The sequence below is a fragment of the Lepidochelys kempii genome, chromosome 11, assembly GCF_965140285.1.
Source record: "Lepidochelys kempii isolate rLepKem1 chromosome 11, rLepKem1.hap1, whole genome shotgun sequence".
In the NCBI taxonomy this organism is placed as follows: domain Eukaryota; kingdom Metazoa; phylum Chordata; order Testudines; family Cheloniidae; genus Lepidochelys; species Lepidochelys kempii.
Window position 1 is genome coordinate 33,164,155 of NC_136390.1, and position 14,223 is coordinate 33,178,377.

Sequence of the window (14,223 nt, forward strand, 5' to 3'; positions counted from 1 at the left end):
TGAAGAAGGGAAATGCAGCAACCCCACCCTGTGAATGTGTTTCTGCCTAGAGGAGGGACATGCAGCGCCGACTCCCTCCAGCCCTGGCTTGGAAAGTGAGATGCAACTTCCCCCAATCTCACCCACTCTGCCCTGCAGCCCGAGGGAGGAAATGTCAGGGACCTTCCGAACCTCCACGTCACTGCCACATGCAGCCCGAGGGAGAGGAAGTGAAGTGCCCGCACGCTTCTCTCCTGGCCCCCAAAAATCCCAAGTGACGTACAGGCAGCTCCCCTGCTCACCCCACCCTTCCCGCTGGTCTGAGGAAGGAGAAGTGCGATGCAGTTTTCCCCAAGGCAGCTTTATCTTCATTCCCCCACCCCCACTCCAGATTCAGAGCAAACTTGTTGGGACTTGGGTGACGTTCTGGGGGCCTCTCTCTGGGGAGCTGATAGGGAAAGAGGTCTCTGTTTAAAGAAAGAGGGACATGCTAAACAGAAGGGGGAGGATAAAAGTCTAAATTGAACTGTTAGCTGGTATAAAGTTAATGGCTGGTACTAGTACACTTCTAATCTAATGGTATTAATACATTTCTAATTAAGAGGTCAGGACAATGTTTTTAGTGCTAGAAAGCAAATTCAGACTAGATAGATATTAGCATGAAATGGTGTGCAGAGCACTACACAAGACTGCATCTGTGACTGGGGGTTAGCCAGCAGTGGGCTCAAACTGACTACAGAGCAAAGTCTGACATGGGCTCCCTGGCTGGCGAATGGCTCAAGTGACACAACTCAGACATGCCAAATTAGAAGACATGGATTTACTCTGCCCTGTACCCAATTGCAAGTATCCTGAAAAAGAGCAGGAAAAATTATAGGAAGACACTGAGTGGAAACAGGCAATACAGCAATTCTTGGTGGCAGCGTCCGGTCAGATGTACTGACTGGATTCTAAAAGTCCAAAGTAACTGCAGGCAGCACAGGAGAGAGTGGCAGCCTGTCACCTGGCTCTGAAGTGGCAGCTCCCACAGCACCAGGCATGAACCAGCTTGGGCTGCCCCTTTGAGGAGCATGGTTTGCAGGGCTGCAGTGGAGGACAGAGTGTGGGGAGGAGGGGGGCTATGGCAAGGGGGTAAGGTGCTCCGAGCAGGCATGGAATGTTCCCTGGAACAGAAGGAATGTGGACTGCTCCACCAGCCAGTGTTTCCCCAGCCCGCACTCTCAGGCAGCTCCAGGGCGGGGAGGACCCGTGCGGGTGGGGATGGGGATTGCTGGGCAGCAGCGCACAGGGAGGCAGGAGGGCTGCATCCTAGTTCGCAAGCAGGGTGGCCTGGCTGCTCCCCTGCAGCTGCAGTGCTCTTCTGCACTCCCAGGCAGCCTGCTGAAGCTGGGGTTTGCACGTCCCTTGGGGCTGCTCACGCTGGAGTTGAGGCAGGAGAGCAGTGAGCATTGAGGCCTGGGGGGGGGAAGGCGTGGGGCCAGTTTTCAGACTTAGAAAGTTGGCCACCCTAGTTACCAATTGAGTCGTTTTCCAACCCCCCCGTCCCTGAAAATTCGAACAGCCCCCTCCCCCATTTCAATTCCTGGGGGAAGTACTGGGACAGAACACAGATGGGTAGAATTAATATGAAGGCACAGTTTTAATCTGGGTAGGCTCTTCCCTCCCTAGCTCTGCTACTCAGGAGAAGAGATAACAAAAGACCATGTTTGTGTTCAGAGCATAGCTGAAACCCCTGCCTGATTTCCAGCTATTGTTGTGGTGACTTATCATCTTGTTTCTTTCTCCCCTTCTCCCCCCTTTTATCATCTCCCCTGCTCCCACACCCCAAAAAAAAGGATACAAGGGAGGGAAACAGAGTTATTGGGTTTGAGGGAGTTGAGTGAAAGTCTATTGGGGAGAATGGGGAACCAGGAGGTCAGGGCAGGCAAAGGTCTAAGGCTACTAGGAGTAGGTAAATGGCTGTCATTCTCCCTGCACAGAAAGGCAAACAAATGGCTGGCAGATGAGGCACTGCATCATATTTTGCATAAAAAACACAGCAGCAGTAGTCAGAAGAAAGGGGCTGAATACAGAACTAGCTGGGGAAAATCACATTCTCTGGATGGCTTGGCTTTGAAAGTTGCACTGCTCTAAGAACAGTAATGCCTTGTTCACAAGGCTGCAATTTTCAGACAGGCTCAGATCCTGCAGCTGGGATCAACAAGATCTCAGTATGTTGGGTGATGAGTAATTTCTGAGAATCTAGCCATTATTGAGATCCCTAAATGGGAGCCGAGCTCTTTTGGAAAAATCTAGTCCCAATTCTGGGTGCTAAGCATTTGAAAATCTGGCCCTGAGTTCTTTTGAAAATCTGGCCCATAATGAGCAGAGGGTCCAGTTAACATTTGATGACCTTGTTGCCCGAAATCTGCCGAGCAATGCCTCGCTTTTCCTATGGGCCTTCTGGGTCACATCGAGGGATTGCACTGCTCACATAGCTGTACATTCAAAAATAAAAACCAGGGTGCTGTACATTCAAAAATAAAAACCAGCAAACCATGAAGTTCTGAGTGGGGAGAGTATCACCTGACTGTTTAAAGGCCAGCTCCTTTCTCTGTTTATTTTAATGTAATGTTGGTACCATTAAATCATAGATTTCAAATATTAAAAGAAATGTTTCATAAAATAAAATTAGCAATTTACTAATCCTAAGTGGCTTTACTTCCTGCTCCCTCCCCCCCATTCACATTTTCCTCCATAACTAGATGCTGCTTCAGTCTCTTTTAGGCCGATATTAGGAGAGTTTTGCCAATTTAACTATACATCTTCCTCCAAGAGATTTTCTTCACTGTTTTGGGCTCATTTATTTCCCTCTGTCCCACACCCCTCTTTTCTAAACATGTGTTAAGTTTCCTTCCCCACTTTGAACTCTAGGGTACAGATGTGGACTGTGAACCGCTTTCCGCTGGTGTACTATGTTGGGATCCAGGCTCCGGCTGAGCCTCTTGTGTAGGGTATCTGCTACTGCCAGTGAAGGTTCGGTGGGGTCCTCTGGTGTTGGGGTTGCAAGCATTGGATTCAGTGCTGGCAATGGTCTGGTGCTGGTTGTTCTGCCAGTTCCGGTTCTGGGACTGGCTCTGTCTGGGTCTCTGGGACTGGATCCACTACTGCTGTTGCAGACATTGGCATGGGGTCCAGTTCCATCACCTCTGACCGGGTCCTGGTAGAAGTCTCCGGAACAGAGCTAGGTGTGACAGCTTGCTTAGCCTGGCTGCGGGTGACCATTCGCACCCTCTTGGCTAGCTTCACATGACTGGCCAAGTCTTCCCCCAACAACATTGGGATGGGATAATCAACATAGACTGCAAAAGTCCACGTTCCTGACCATCCCTTGTACTGGACTGGCAACTTGGCTGTAGGCAAGTCAAAAGAATTTGACTTGAAGGGTTGAATTGTCACTTGGACCTCTGGGTCGATTAAAATGGGGTCCACTAAGGAAGCGTGGATAGCCGACACTTGTGCTCCAGTGTCCCTCCACGCTGTGACCTTCTTGCCACCCACACTCACAGTTTCCCTCCGCTCTGAGGGTATCTGGGAGGCATGTGGGCCTGAGGACCTTTGGTGGGACCCCAGTGCAATGAACTGTAATCTGTTGGGGTTCTTGGGGCAGTTGGCCTTTACATGCCCTGGCTCATTATATTTAAAACATTGCCCAGCTGACTGGTCACTGGGGCGAAGTGGTTTCAGAGTAACAGCCGTGTTAGTCTGTATTCGCAAAAAGAAAAGGAGTACTTGTGGCACCTTAGAGACTAACCAATTTATTTGAGCATGAGCTTTCGTGAGCTACAGCTCACTTCATCGGATGCATACCGTGGAAACTGCAGCAGACTTTATATACACACAGAGAATATGAAACAATACCTCCTCCCACCCCACTGTCCTGCTGGTAATAGCTTATCTAAAGTGATCATCAGGTTGGGCCATTTCCAGCACAAATCCAGGTTTTCTCACCCTCTACCCCCCCCCCCACAAATTCACTCTCCTGCTGGTGATAGCCCATCCAAAGTGACAACTCTTTACACAATGTGCATGATAATCAAGTTGGGCCATTTCCTGCACAAATCCAGGTTCTCTCATCCCCTCACCCCCCTCCCAAAAACCACACACACAAACTCACTATCCTGCTGGTAATAGCTCATTGAAGTGGGTTGCTGGAGAACGGTGTGGTGGGACGATAAGGTGTCTGGAGTGTTCCTTGGGGTGTAGTTGGGGCCTTGGGTTGACCCCGGTAGTAGGGTGTGGTCTGAGGGTGTCCCTTCTGGTATCCGCTCCAACTGCGACCAGGGTTGTTCCTCTCTCCTCCCTCCACCCGTTTTGTTCCGGTTTGCCCTGCCTCTCTGGCGGTCTGGGACTGCTCGTATTGATCAGCATAAGAAGCAAGACTTCCTGCTGAGTCCATTTTCTTATCCCATAAACACTGTTTTATATCATCCTTGGACATATTCAGGAATTTCTCCTGTATCATCAAATCCTGCATTCCTCCAAAGCTAGTTACATCCTGTCCTTTGAGCCATTTATCAAACAGATCTGTCATCTGGGTTACATAAGCCACATTACTTAGTCCAGGTCCTCTCTTGAGGGCTCTAAATTTTACTCTGTAAGTTTCAGGTGTAACTTGAAATTGTTTTAAAACCAAATCCTTGAATTTATTATAGTCAGAAGCCTCCTCAATAGGCATCTTATTGAATAGGTCCAGAGCTCTTCCAGTCAATTTTGCGACCAATGTGGTCATCTTGTGAGCATCAGGAATTTTATGGAGTGTGCACAATTTCTCAAAGGTGAGAAAATATTCAGTAATATCACTGGATTTATCATACTGTGGACATAGTCGTTCCCATTTGTGGATTGTTGGGGAAGGATTGTTACGGTTATTCGGTATATTCTGCTGAGACTTTGCCTTCTCTATCTCCAGTGCATGCTTCCTCTCTTTTTCCCTCTCTGCCATTTCTTTTTCCTTTGCCTCCATTTTTTTTCTTTTGCCTCCATAGCTCTCTTGTGGCCAGCTTCTTCTGCCTCCACCCTGGCTTTTTTTTTTGGCCGCTTGTGCATCAGTCTCCATCTATCTGAGTTCTACCCGTCTTTTATGTTCCTTCTGTCTTTCCTCAGCTTCCAATTTGGCTAATTCCAGTTTCTGTTGGACATTGCATTCTGTTATCCTAGCCTCTCTGTGTTTAATCTAGCTATATCCGAGAGTTAGAAAGAAAAAGAAAAAAAACCTGGCTTGCAAAATTTTGCTCTGCTGTAACCTGATACCTTTTGTCTCTGATGGCTTTTCTTAACCTACAGAAAAATCCTTTTGTTATGGAGCTGCTCTATCCCCCAGGCAGAGAGACAGAAAAACTCTAAATGCTTTTAGCTTAAAACAGGCTTCCAAACAGCCCCAAGGGGGAAAAAAAGTCCTTTTAAAATCCTACTATGCTTCTGGTTCAAAATGATCTCTGGTTCAAAATGATCCCACCTCTGCTACCATGTCAAGGTTCCTTCCCCACTCTGAACTCTAGGGTACAGATGTGGGGACTGCATGAAAGACCCCCTAAGCTTATTTTTACCAGCTTAGGTTAAAAACTTCCCCAAGGTACAAACTTTGCCTTGTTCTTGAACAGTATGCTGCCACCACCAAGCGATTTAAACAAAGAACAGCGAAAGAGCCCACTTGGAGACATCTTCCCCCAAAATATCCCCCCCTAGCCCTACACCCCCTTTCCTGGGGAAGGCTTGATGATAATATCCTCATCAATTGGTACAGGTGAATACAGACCCAAACCCTTGGATCTTAAGAACAATGAAAAATCAAACAGGTTTTTAGAGAAGAATTTTATTTAAAGAAAAGGTAGAAGAATTACCTCTGTAAAATCAGGATGGTAAATACAGGGTAATTAGATTTAAAACATAGAGAATTTCTCTAGGCAAAACCTTAAGTTACAAAAAGACACAAAAACAGGAATACACATTCCCTCCAGCACAGCGAATTTTAGAAGCCATTAAACAAAAGAAAGTCTAATGCATTTTCTAGCTAGATTACTTACTAACTTTACAGGAGTTGGAAGGCTTGCATCCTTGATCTGTTCCCAGCAAAGATATCACACAGACAGACAAAACCCTTTGTTCCCCTCCTCCAGATTTGAAAGTATCTTGTCTCCTCATTGGTCATTTTGGGTCAAGTGCCAGCGAGGTTACCTTAGCTTCTTAACCCTTTACATGTGAAAGGATTTTTCTTTGGCCAGGAGGGATTTTACAGCACTGTATACAGAAAGGTGGTTACCCTTCTTTTTATATTTATGACACGCCCCCCAAATCACAGATAGGGTGAAACACGGGCTGTGATTTCTTCCTGGAGCTTTAGGAGAAAACAGAGTTAATAAGGCACATGCCCCTCTAAATATACTACCAAGTGTATAACGACTAACAATATTTTTCACATTTTAAGGACGATTTTAACCAGTTGATTTTGGGAAACTTTTACGGGAGAGTGCATTAGCCACTTTGTTAGAAGCTCCTGAAATGTGTTGTATGTTGAAATCAAAATTTTGGAGAGGTAAACTTTACCAAAGAAGTTTTTTTGTTATTTCCCATGGCGGTATGAAGCCACTGTAGTGCAGCATGGTCAGTTTGCAGGTGGAAACACCGTCCCCAAACCTATGGACGTAGCTTTTTCAGAGCGTAGACAATGTTGTAACATTCCTTTTTACTGACTGACCAGTGGCTTTTTCTTTTAGACAGCTTTTTGCTGAGAAACACGACAACTCCCAGTGGTCCTTCAGGACACAACTCACCCCGCTGCAGCTCTCCACTAGTATGTCTCTCTCTCAGAGGTCCAGTGTAGTGGTGTTTTGGCCCACAGGCCAGAGTACCCTTTGGTCCTACTCCTTTCAGGGCACTGAGGCTCAAAGGTAATCTGGAACCAAACAAAAACAGGGCTATCCACAAATCTTCTGTGAGGCCTCACCCTTCCATTCTTGGCTGGTCTCTCAAACTGTCTGTGCTCCTGCCAAGTCCCCCTCAGGGGTCTGGTTGTCTCTGCTATGAGAGCTGATCCAGCTGGCAAGCGAGCTCCATTTCAGGGCTGCAACCAGGCTTCTCTCCCATCCACGAAGGCAGAGCTCTGGACTCCTTCTTGGTCAGGACCAAACCGGGCTAGCTCTCCTCCTTTTAGCTGTTCTCTCCACATCTGCCAATGGCTGTGGGTGTAGCGAGACAGGGCCATCTGGGTCCATAGGCTTTCCCTAACCTTTTCATTGCCAATGGAGAGCCTGTCAGCCTCCTTAATTCTCTTATTGCCAGTGTGAGGCCTCTCTGCCCCATCACACCCACTGAAGTTGTTCCCATTATTCTCATATACTATTCTGTATACACTCCTGGTTCTGCGTCGCACACCAACTCCCCTTACCCCTCACTAGAGCCCATCCACAAATACTAGCCATTCTCTCGCCAGTGCTCGGGTTGCCAACTTTCTAACTGCATAAAACCAAACACCCTAGCCCTGCCCCTTCCCCAAGGCCCCACTACCCGTTCACTGCATTCCCCTCCCTCGATGGCTCACTCTCCCCCACTCTCACTCACTTTCATTGGGCTGGAGAATGGGGTTGGGGTGCGGGAGGGGGTGAGGGCTCTAACTGGGGATGTTGGCTCCAGGGTTGGGCCAGAAAGGAAGAGTTCAGGGTATGGGAGGGGGCTCCAGGCTGGTACAGGGAGTTCGGGTGCAGGGAGGGTGTGGCCTCCGGCTGCAGGCTGTGGGGTAGGGCCAGAGATGAGGAGTTTGGGGTGTAGGAGGGGGCACTGGGTTTGTGGGGGGCTCAGGACTGGGGCAGGGGGTTGGAGCTCAGGGTTAGGGCACGAGCTTACCTCGGGCAGCTCCTGGTCAGGGGGGCTAAGGCAGGCTTCCTGCCTGTCCTGACACTGTGCTGTGCCCTGGAAGCAGTCAGCACCAGGTCTGACTCCTAGGCGCAGGGGTGGGGGGGGACAGGAGGCCCTGCACACTGCTCTCGCCTGCAGGCACCGCCCCCCAGGTCCCATTGGTCGTGGTTCCTGGTCAATGGGAGTGCTGAGCCGGTGCTCCTTGTGGCCGTCCCACCTAGAAGCCAGACCTGCTGCTGCTGGCCACTTCTGGGGCGCAGCACTGAGACAGGACAGGTAGGGACTAGCCTGCCTTAGACCCACAGCACTGCCAACTGGACTTTTAATGGCCCAGTCAGCATTGCTAACCAGAGCCGACAGGGTCCCTTTTCGACTGGGCATTCCATTTGAAAACCGGACACCTGGCAACCCTAGCCAGTGCCCTATATGTGTACAAGCTTCTCTCTCTTCACAAAGTAGCCCACCACCTTCACTTGAGACCCTACAAACACACACTGGCCATCCTCTTGCTAGGGCCCCCACTCTCTCACACTAGCAGCTATCCATATTCCCATGGCCCAGTGGAGAATAGAAAAGTCACATGTTTAGCTGAACTGCAACTGAGATGGCAACTAAGCAGCCTCTATTTTGCTGTTCTCCCTGCTGACCATAAAGGTCAGTCACATGCAAATTATTCAATGAGCTGATTTGTAAATAATTTGCATTAAACATTATACATGTTGCTGGACAGAACTTGGCAGCTATGCACTAGCTCCCCCGGGGAGGGCCCCACTGTCACATAATCTAGCAATAGTGCCAAGAACAAACAGGCCTGCAAAATCATGAGATCTTTTGAAAAAATATATATTTTTAAAAATTTAACTTAATAGTTTTTGATCATTTAGGTTTCACTTTTCAAGCTGAGGAAAGACAGAAGGAACATAAAAGATGGGTAGAACTCAGACAGATGGGGATTCAAACAGAAGTTTTAGCTCAAGGATCTCCCAGATGGAGTCATTTTGCATTACGTGTCTTATTTTGCATTCAGTAGAATTAAATACAAATATATTCTGTGTTCTCTTTGATATTTTCTTTTGGTGTAAATCCAATATATATTTTCCAAAGGGAAAAGATTACTGTCCCATATTTGATGTAATTACATGAATTTATAAAATGTATGGGTCCAATCCTGTTCCCAGAAATCAGTGGAAAAACTTCCACTGACTTCAATAAGAGAAGGATCAGTCTTCATGTTTGGATAACTCAAATTCTTTTTGTCATTGCTCATAACACAGTCGCTGGTCTCAGGTAATTGTTGGCAGCACAGAACCACATTTGATACCATTTTTGTGTTCCTGAGAGTAGCATGTGTTCCTGTGAGTAGCATGTGAGTACCATTTTTGTGTTCCTGAGAGTAGCATCATTTGACTGCAAGGAATTGTGAGCAACTAGCATCAGGCCAAGAATGTCATCAAACATAAACGTAAAATGAAACACATTTATTGTAAATAATAGGCCAGATGCTCCAAACATAGTACACTAAATTTAGCCAAAATCTTTGATATCAATGAGAATTATTTATTGGCACCAAAGCCATTAGATCCATAAATCCAGACATGTAGAATTGCAAATCTTTGGTCCTTGGGATGGAGAGGAGACTAGACAAGCTCCCCTCAAGTACTTTATACAGGCACCTTTGTGTATTTGCTGCTTCCATCTTTTTTCCTTCTTAGGGCTCGTCTACATGTGGGTCTGGCCTATATTACAAAGTTTTGCTAGCATAACTATTTCAGATAGGAGTGTGAAAAAATTTCGCCCCTAACCAACATAGCTAGGATGGCCAAATCCCTTAGTGCTGACACAATTATACTGACAAAAGTGTCCTTCTGCCAGCATAATTTATATAATACAGGGATGTGGTTTAACTATGCTGGCAGAAGAATTCCTTTGGCCTCAATACAAGCAGTGTCTCCACTAGGGGGCTTTAGCGTAGCTATATTTGTATAGGTATACTAAGAAGTGTTTGTAGTGTAGACCAGGCCTCAGGAGACTTCATCTGAATCAACTCATGGTGTGAATTTAAAGTGCATAAATTAAAGTGCATTAAATCCCTGCATGGATACTCAGCTTCAGAAGTGGCCTTTAAGGAGGTTTAAGCTACAGTGAACTAAGGCCATTTTACTTCTGAATTAAAGCATCCACAGAGGGGGTTTAATGCTGTTTAATTTATGTGCATTTACTTCACAGCTTCCATTGATTTGTCTTAAACTTTCCTGAGTGTTCCCATGTAGACAAGCCCTCAATGTCAGTCTTCCAACTGCTTCTTGTAGAGGTGGGCAAATTATTCATAGTGAAAAATTTATTCTGGGGAAAAAAAACACTCCACCTGTACAAAGCCCCTATAATCAAGTTCAATATAACTGGAGTTGGAGAGGTCAGGAAGTGGAATCCAACCCCAAAACCCACAAGCAGCAAATGGAGCTGCTGTGCAGTCTCCTTGAGGCTGCTATTCCAGCTGGCTTGGAATAGTAATCACAGTCCCTGCAGGTCAACTGTGATAGATATTGGGGCCACTGGATCTGTGGCACTTCTCCAGTTATGGCCTTCTGTGCTGGCCTGTGTGGCCTTGGTGCAGAAACCCTCTGTACAGCCCAGAGTGGGTGCTCAAGCACCTTTGCACAGACAATATGTAATGCCAACAGACCCGATTTTGTGGCTGGCAGGATCAATCCTGGGACCTCTGAAGCTAAATGTGTGAGTCTCTTAGCCAGGGCCAGCTCCAGGCACCAGTGAAGGAAGCAGGTGCCTGGGGCGGGCAATAGAAAGGGGTGGCACTCCCTGTGTTATTGGGGCAGCACGTCCGGGTCTTCAGCGGCAATTTGGCAGCGAGTCCTTCATTCCCTCTCTTCCTCTTCGGCCGCAGCTCATTTGGGTTTTTCTTTTTTCTTCCCCTCTTGGGGCAGCAAAAAAGCTGGAGCCGGCCCTGCAGTTAGCCAAGGCTGTAGCAGACTCCTCAATCTCTAGGTGGTCTAGGTGCCACTAGGGGGGGACTGAGCACCACACTCAGCAGGCCTGGATTACAATTGCATGGATTCAAAGATTTTAAGGACAGAAGGGATCATTAGATCATCTAGTCTGACCCTGCTGTATAACATAGGAAATAAAACCATCATAATAGTCACTTCTGGCCTTAAAACCTATATGGTCTATGAGTCTATGTAATGGGTGGCTGTGTACCTGAACCGAGATAGCACCAATATGCTAGCTAAGAGGATGGACAGAACTGTGAGGGACAGTTTAACAAACAACAGAAAGAAAAGGGCCTATAGAGTAGTCTGTATAGAAGATAGAGAAGAAAACAATGTTGCTAAATGGTACAGAAAATAGAGAAAATAAGTATAGCGTGAAAGTCCTTAAATACTGCTATTTTTATTAAAAGACTTTCTCCCACTTAATTCCAACTGTTCTTTGACTGCCTCTCTATCTTTTCAGACTCCTTTCTTTTATTTTTTCCTGAGAATTTAATGGTTATACTATGTTCACTTGACCTGGCAATGGTTGGGCGGGCCTCCTACAGCTGAAATAGAATCTTTTGGGGTTCATTATATAGAAGTTTTGACCCTGACACTGACATCATTTGGGCCCAGTCTTGAAGTCAGTGAGAGTTTTAGTAGGAGCAAGATTGGATCTACACATGTAACTTTGATCTAAAGGAGATCAGCATGAAGGCACCATTTTCCTTAAGATGAGCTATTAGCTTTGAGATTTAAAATTGGTGGTACAGTCTCTTCCCCAGAAATATGCAAAGCCCAACTATCTTTAACATTTCAATTAATATATGCCCAGGGCCAGCTCTACGTTTTTTGCCGCCCCAAGCAGCAAACAAACAAACAAAAAACCAACCTGCCGAATACGCCACCGGAGGAAACAGGAACATTGGAGGGAGCTGCCGCTGAATTGCCACCAGCGGCGAGATCCGAGTCAGAGGAGAACAGCAGGAGTGCCGGCCCTTCAGCAGCACCATCCCAGGCACCAGCTTGCTTAGCTGGTGCCTACACCCGGCCCTGTATATGCCAGTTCTCTCTGCATTTAGCCCTCAGGTTTATTTAACTCCTTACTTTGTCCAAATTTGGAAGCTGTAATTAAGAAAACTATTGCTGAGAAAAATTACTTTTCAGACAAGTAGCTTGTAGAAAAAATATCAAGCCACACACCTTTTCTATCTGAAAATGACATTTCTTGCAATAGTTTTTAAATTGCCCAGTTTTGTTAGAAATAGAAACTTGAATTAATCTGTTGTCTAAATAATTCTCCAAAAAATTAAAGGTTGCAGAGAAAATCAATTCCTGGTTCATATCTGCCCTCCTGAATTCTTACTGATAAAAGTTCAGATTGGGGCAAACTTTAAAATAAAAAGTTCTCAACTTCCTAGAATCTTTGGCAAGTTCATGCTTTTTTATCATGCTAGACATGTGTCATTTGTCCTTTTCTTGATATCTCTCAATCTTTGCCAATATGAACCACAATGAAAAGAGAGAAGAAAAGTTTCAAAGTATGGACCATTCTGGGAATCAAGAAAATAAAGATTTATAGAGAGTTGGTGTAGGTAGAATCTGCTATAAATTATGCACCATAGATACATACTAAAGAATCGAATCAATTTCAACTGTCATATCCCACTGTGAAATATAAGAGCACATTTTCTCATTTTGCACCTGGGAAATATGATAAACTGGCAATATAGTTCTATCAAGGATATAGAGCAATGCTCTCTTCCTCACAGCAGGATATTAACAAATAAGACAACAATATATATGAATTTTCATTAGAACAGAAAAAGGAGAAGTACCCGACAGATAAAATAGAAAATATGAACTTTGCCCTGTAGCTTCAAAGAGAAGTAAAATAGTTATTATAATGATTAATGGAAGACCCTTAGCTATAAGCATGTTGTGCACTTTAGAAATCACTCTATATAACCCTCTCATACATAATCACATCATATTTTGGAAAAACAGGTTGAATATAAAGCTTATTCATTTACTTAAGAGCCTCTTGAAAAGTAAATAGATCACAAACAGGAAACCGTCTAGTCATATTACACCTCATAAAGAAAGCAACATCATAAACTATAGGGTACAACAGCGCAAACAAAGATGTTAAATAAAAACAATGAATTTCAGCAGAATAAATTATGGAAGCATGAGGGAGTTGCTAGGACTAATCAAATGACATGAAGCAACAGATAAGGACAGGCTGACACATAAAAGATTTAGAGAAAAAATAATTTACTGTAAATACACTTGAACCAACAAATAAACAAAAAAAAGATACAATTTTGCAGTCCTTACTCAAGATTAAATAATTCCCTCCTTAGGGAAGGAAAATTCAGTGGGAGTTACGCATACCCTGCAGAGGAATGGAGGAACAAATTGGTTCCTTCAGGTTTTATTCACGTAGCTTCTGTGTGATCATTCCACTCGGACAATGTTCGCCTTCCACTTACTGTAAAACAAGCTGGGGAGTTCGGGTTCAAAAGGCTTGATAGGCATACGGGAAGTGTGGCTTTGTACTCAAAACTCAGGGCAAATATGCAGAGCTGTGCAGCATTAAGGAAAAAAATTCACCTCGCACCGCACTTTTTGGATCACATTGTGTGGCTGACTCCAAACACTCCAACAGCAGGTTTCTCATCACAGAGGGGGTTTCTATGTAAGATAAGGATTGGCATTATTTTATGAGATAAATCTCTATGGGTTTTGAGGAGGATGCTTTGTAGAACAGCTACTCCTCCCAGCTTCATCCACCCACCCTGTCCCACCAATCCCTCTGAAACCATGGAGCTGTAAGTCTGTGAGGGACTTCAGGGAGAGGTGGATAGTGTTGTTTCTGCAAATCTTTTCCCAGTCTGAGGATACTTGCAGATATTTCAGCTCCTTGATGCTTGGTCCCTAGTCCTACCTCAGTTCTCACTGGTGTCAGTGTGAGATTTGCCTCCAGAAACATATGATGAATATCATGGATTTTTAGCAGGTAAAACTCATAGCCCAATTCCTGGAACTAGCTTACAGTCAGAGTAGCCTGGCTGTACACTGGGTATTTCCTCAGGGTGTTGGAGGGCAGGAATCCTCTCACTTGAAGCCACAGAGTCCACCACAACTGCTACTACAACCTCAAGACTACAGCAGCCCAGACTGCCATTGGGCTCCCTTACCATCCTCCCTTCTATAGGGAAAAATGGCTGACTGGATCTATATACTTGTGGATCCATTAGCCCTCTCCTGATTTATCCTGCATGCTGGGAGTCAGTGAGATATAGCAGAATACAGCTTCATAGCCTGTAGGAAGTGTGGACCCTCTGTATCCCCAAAT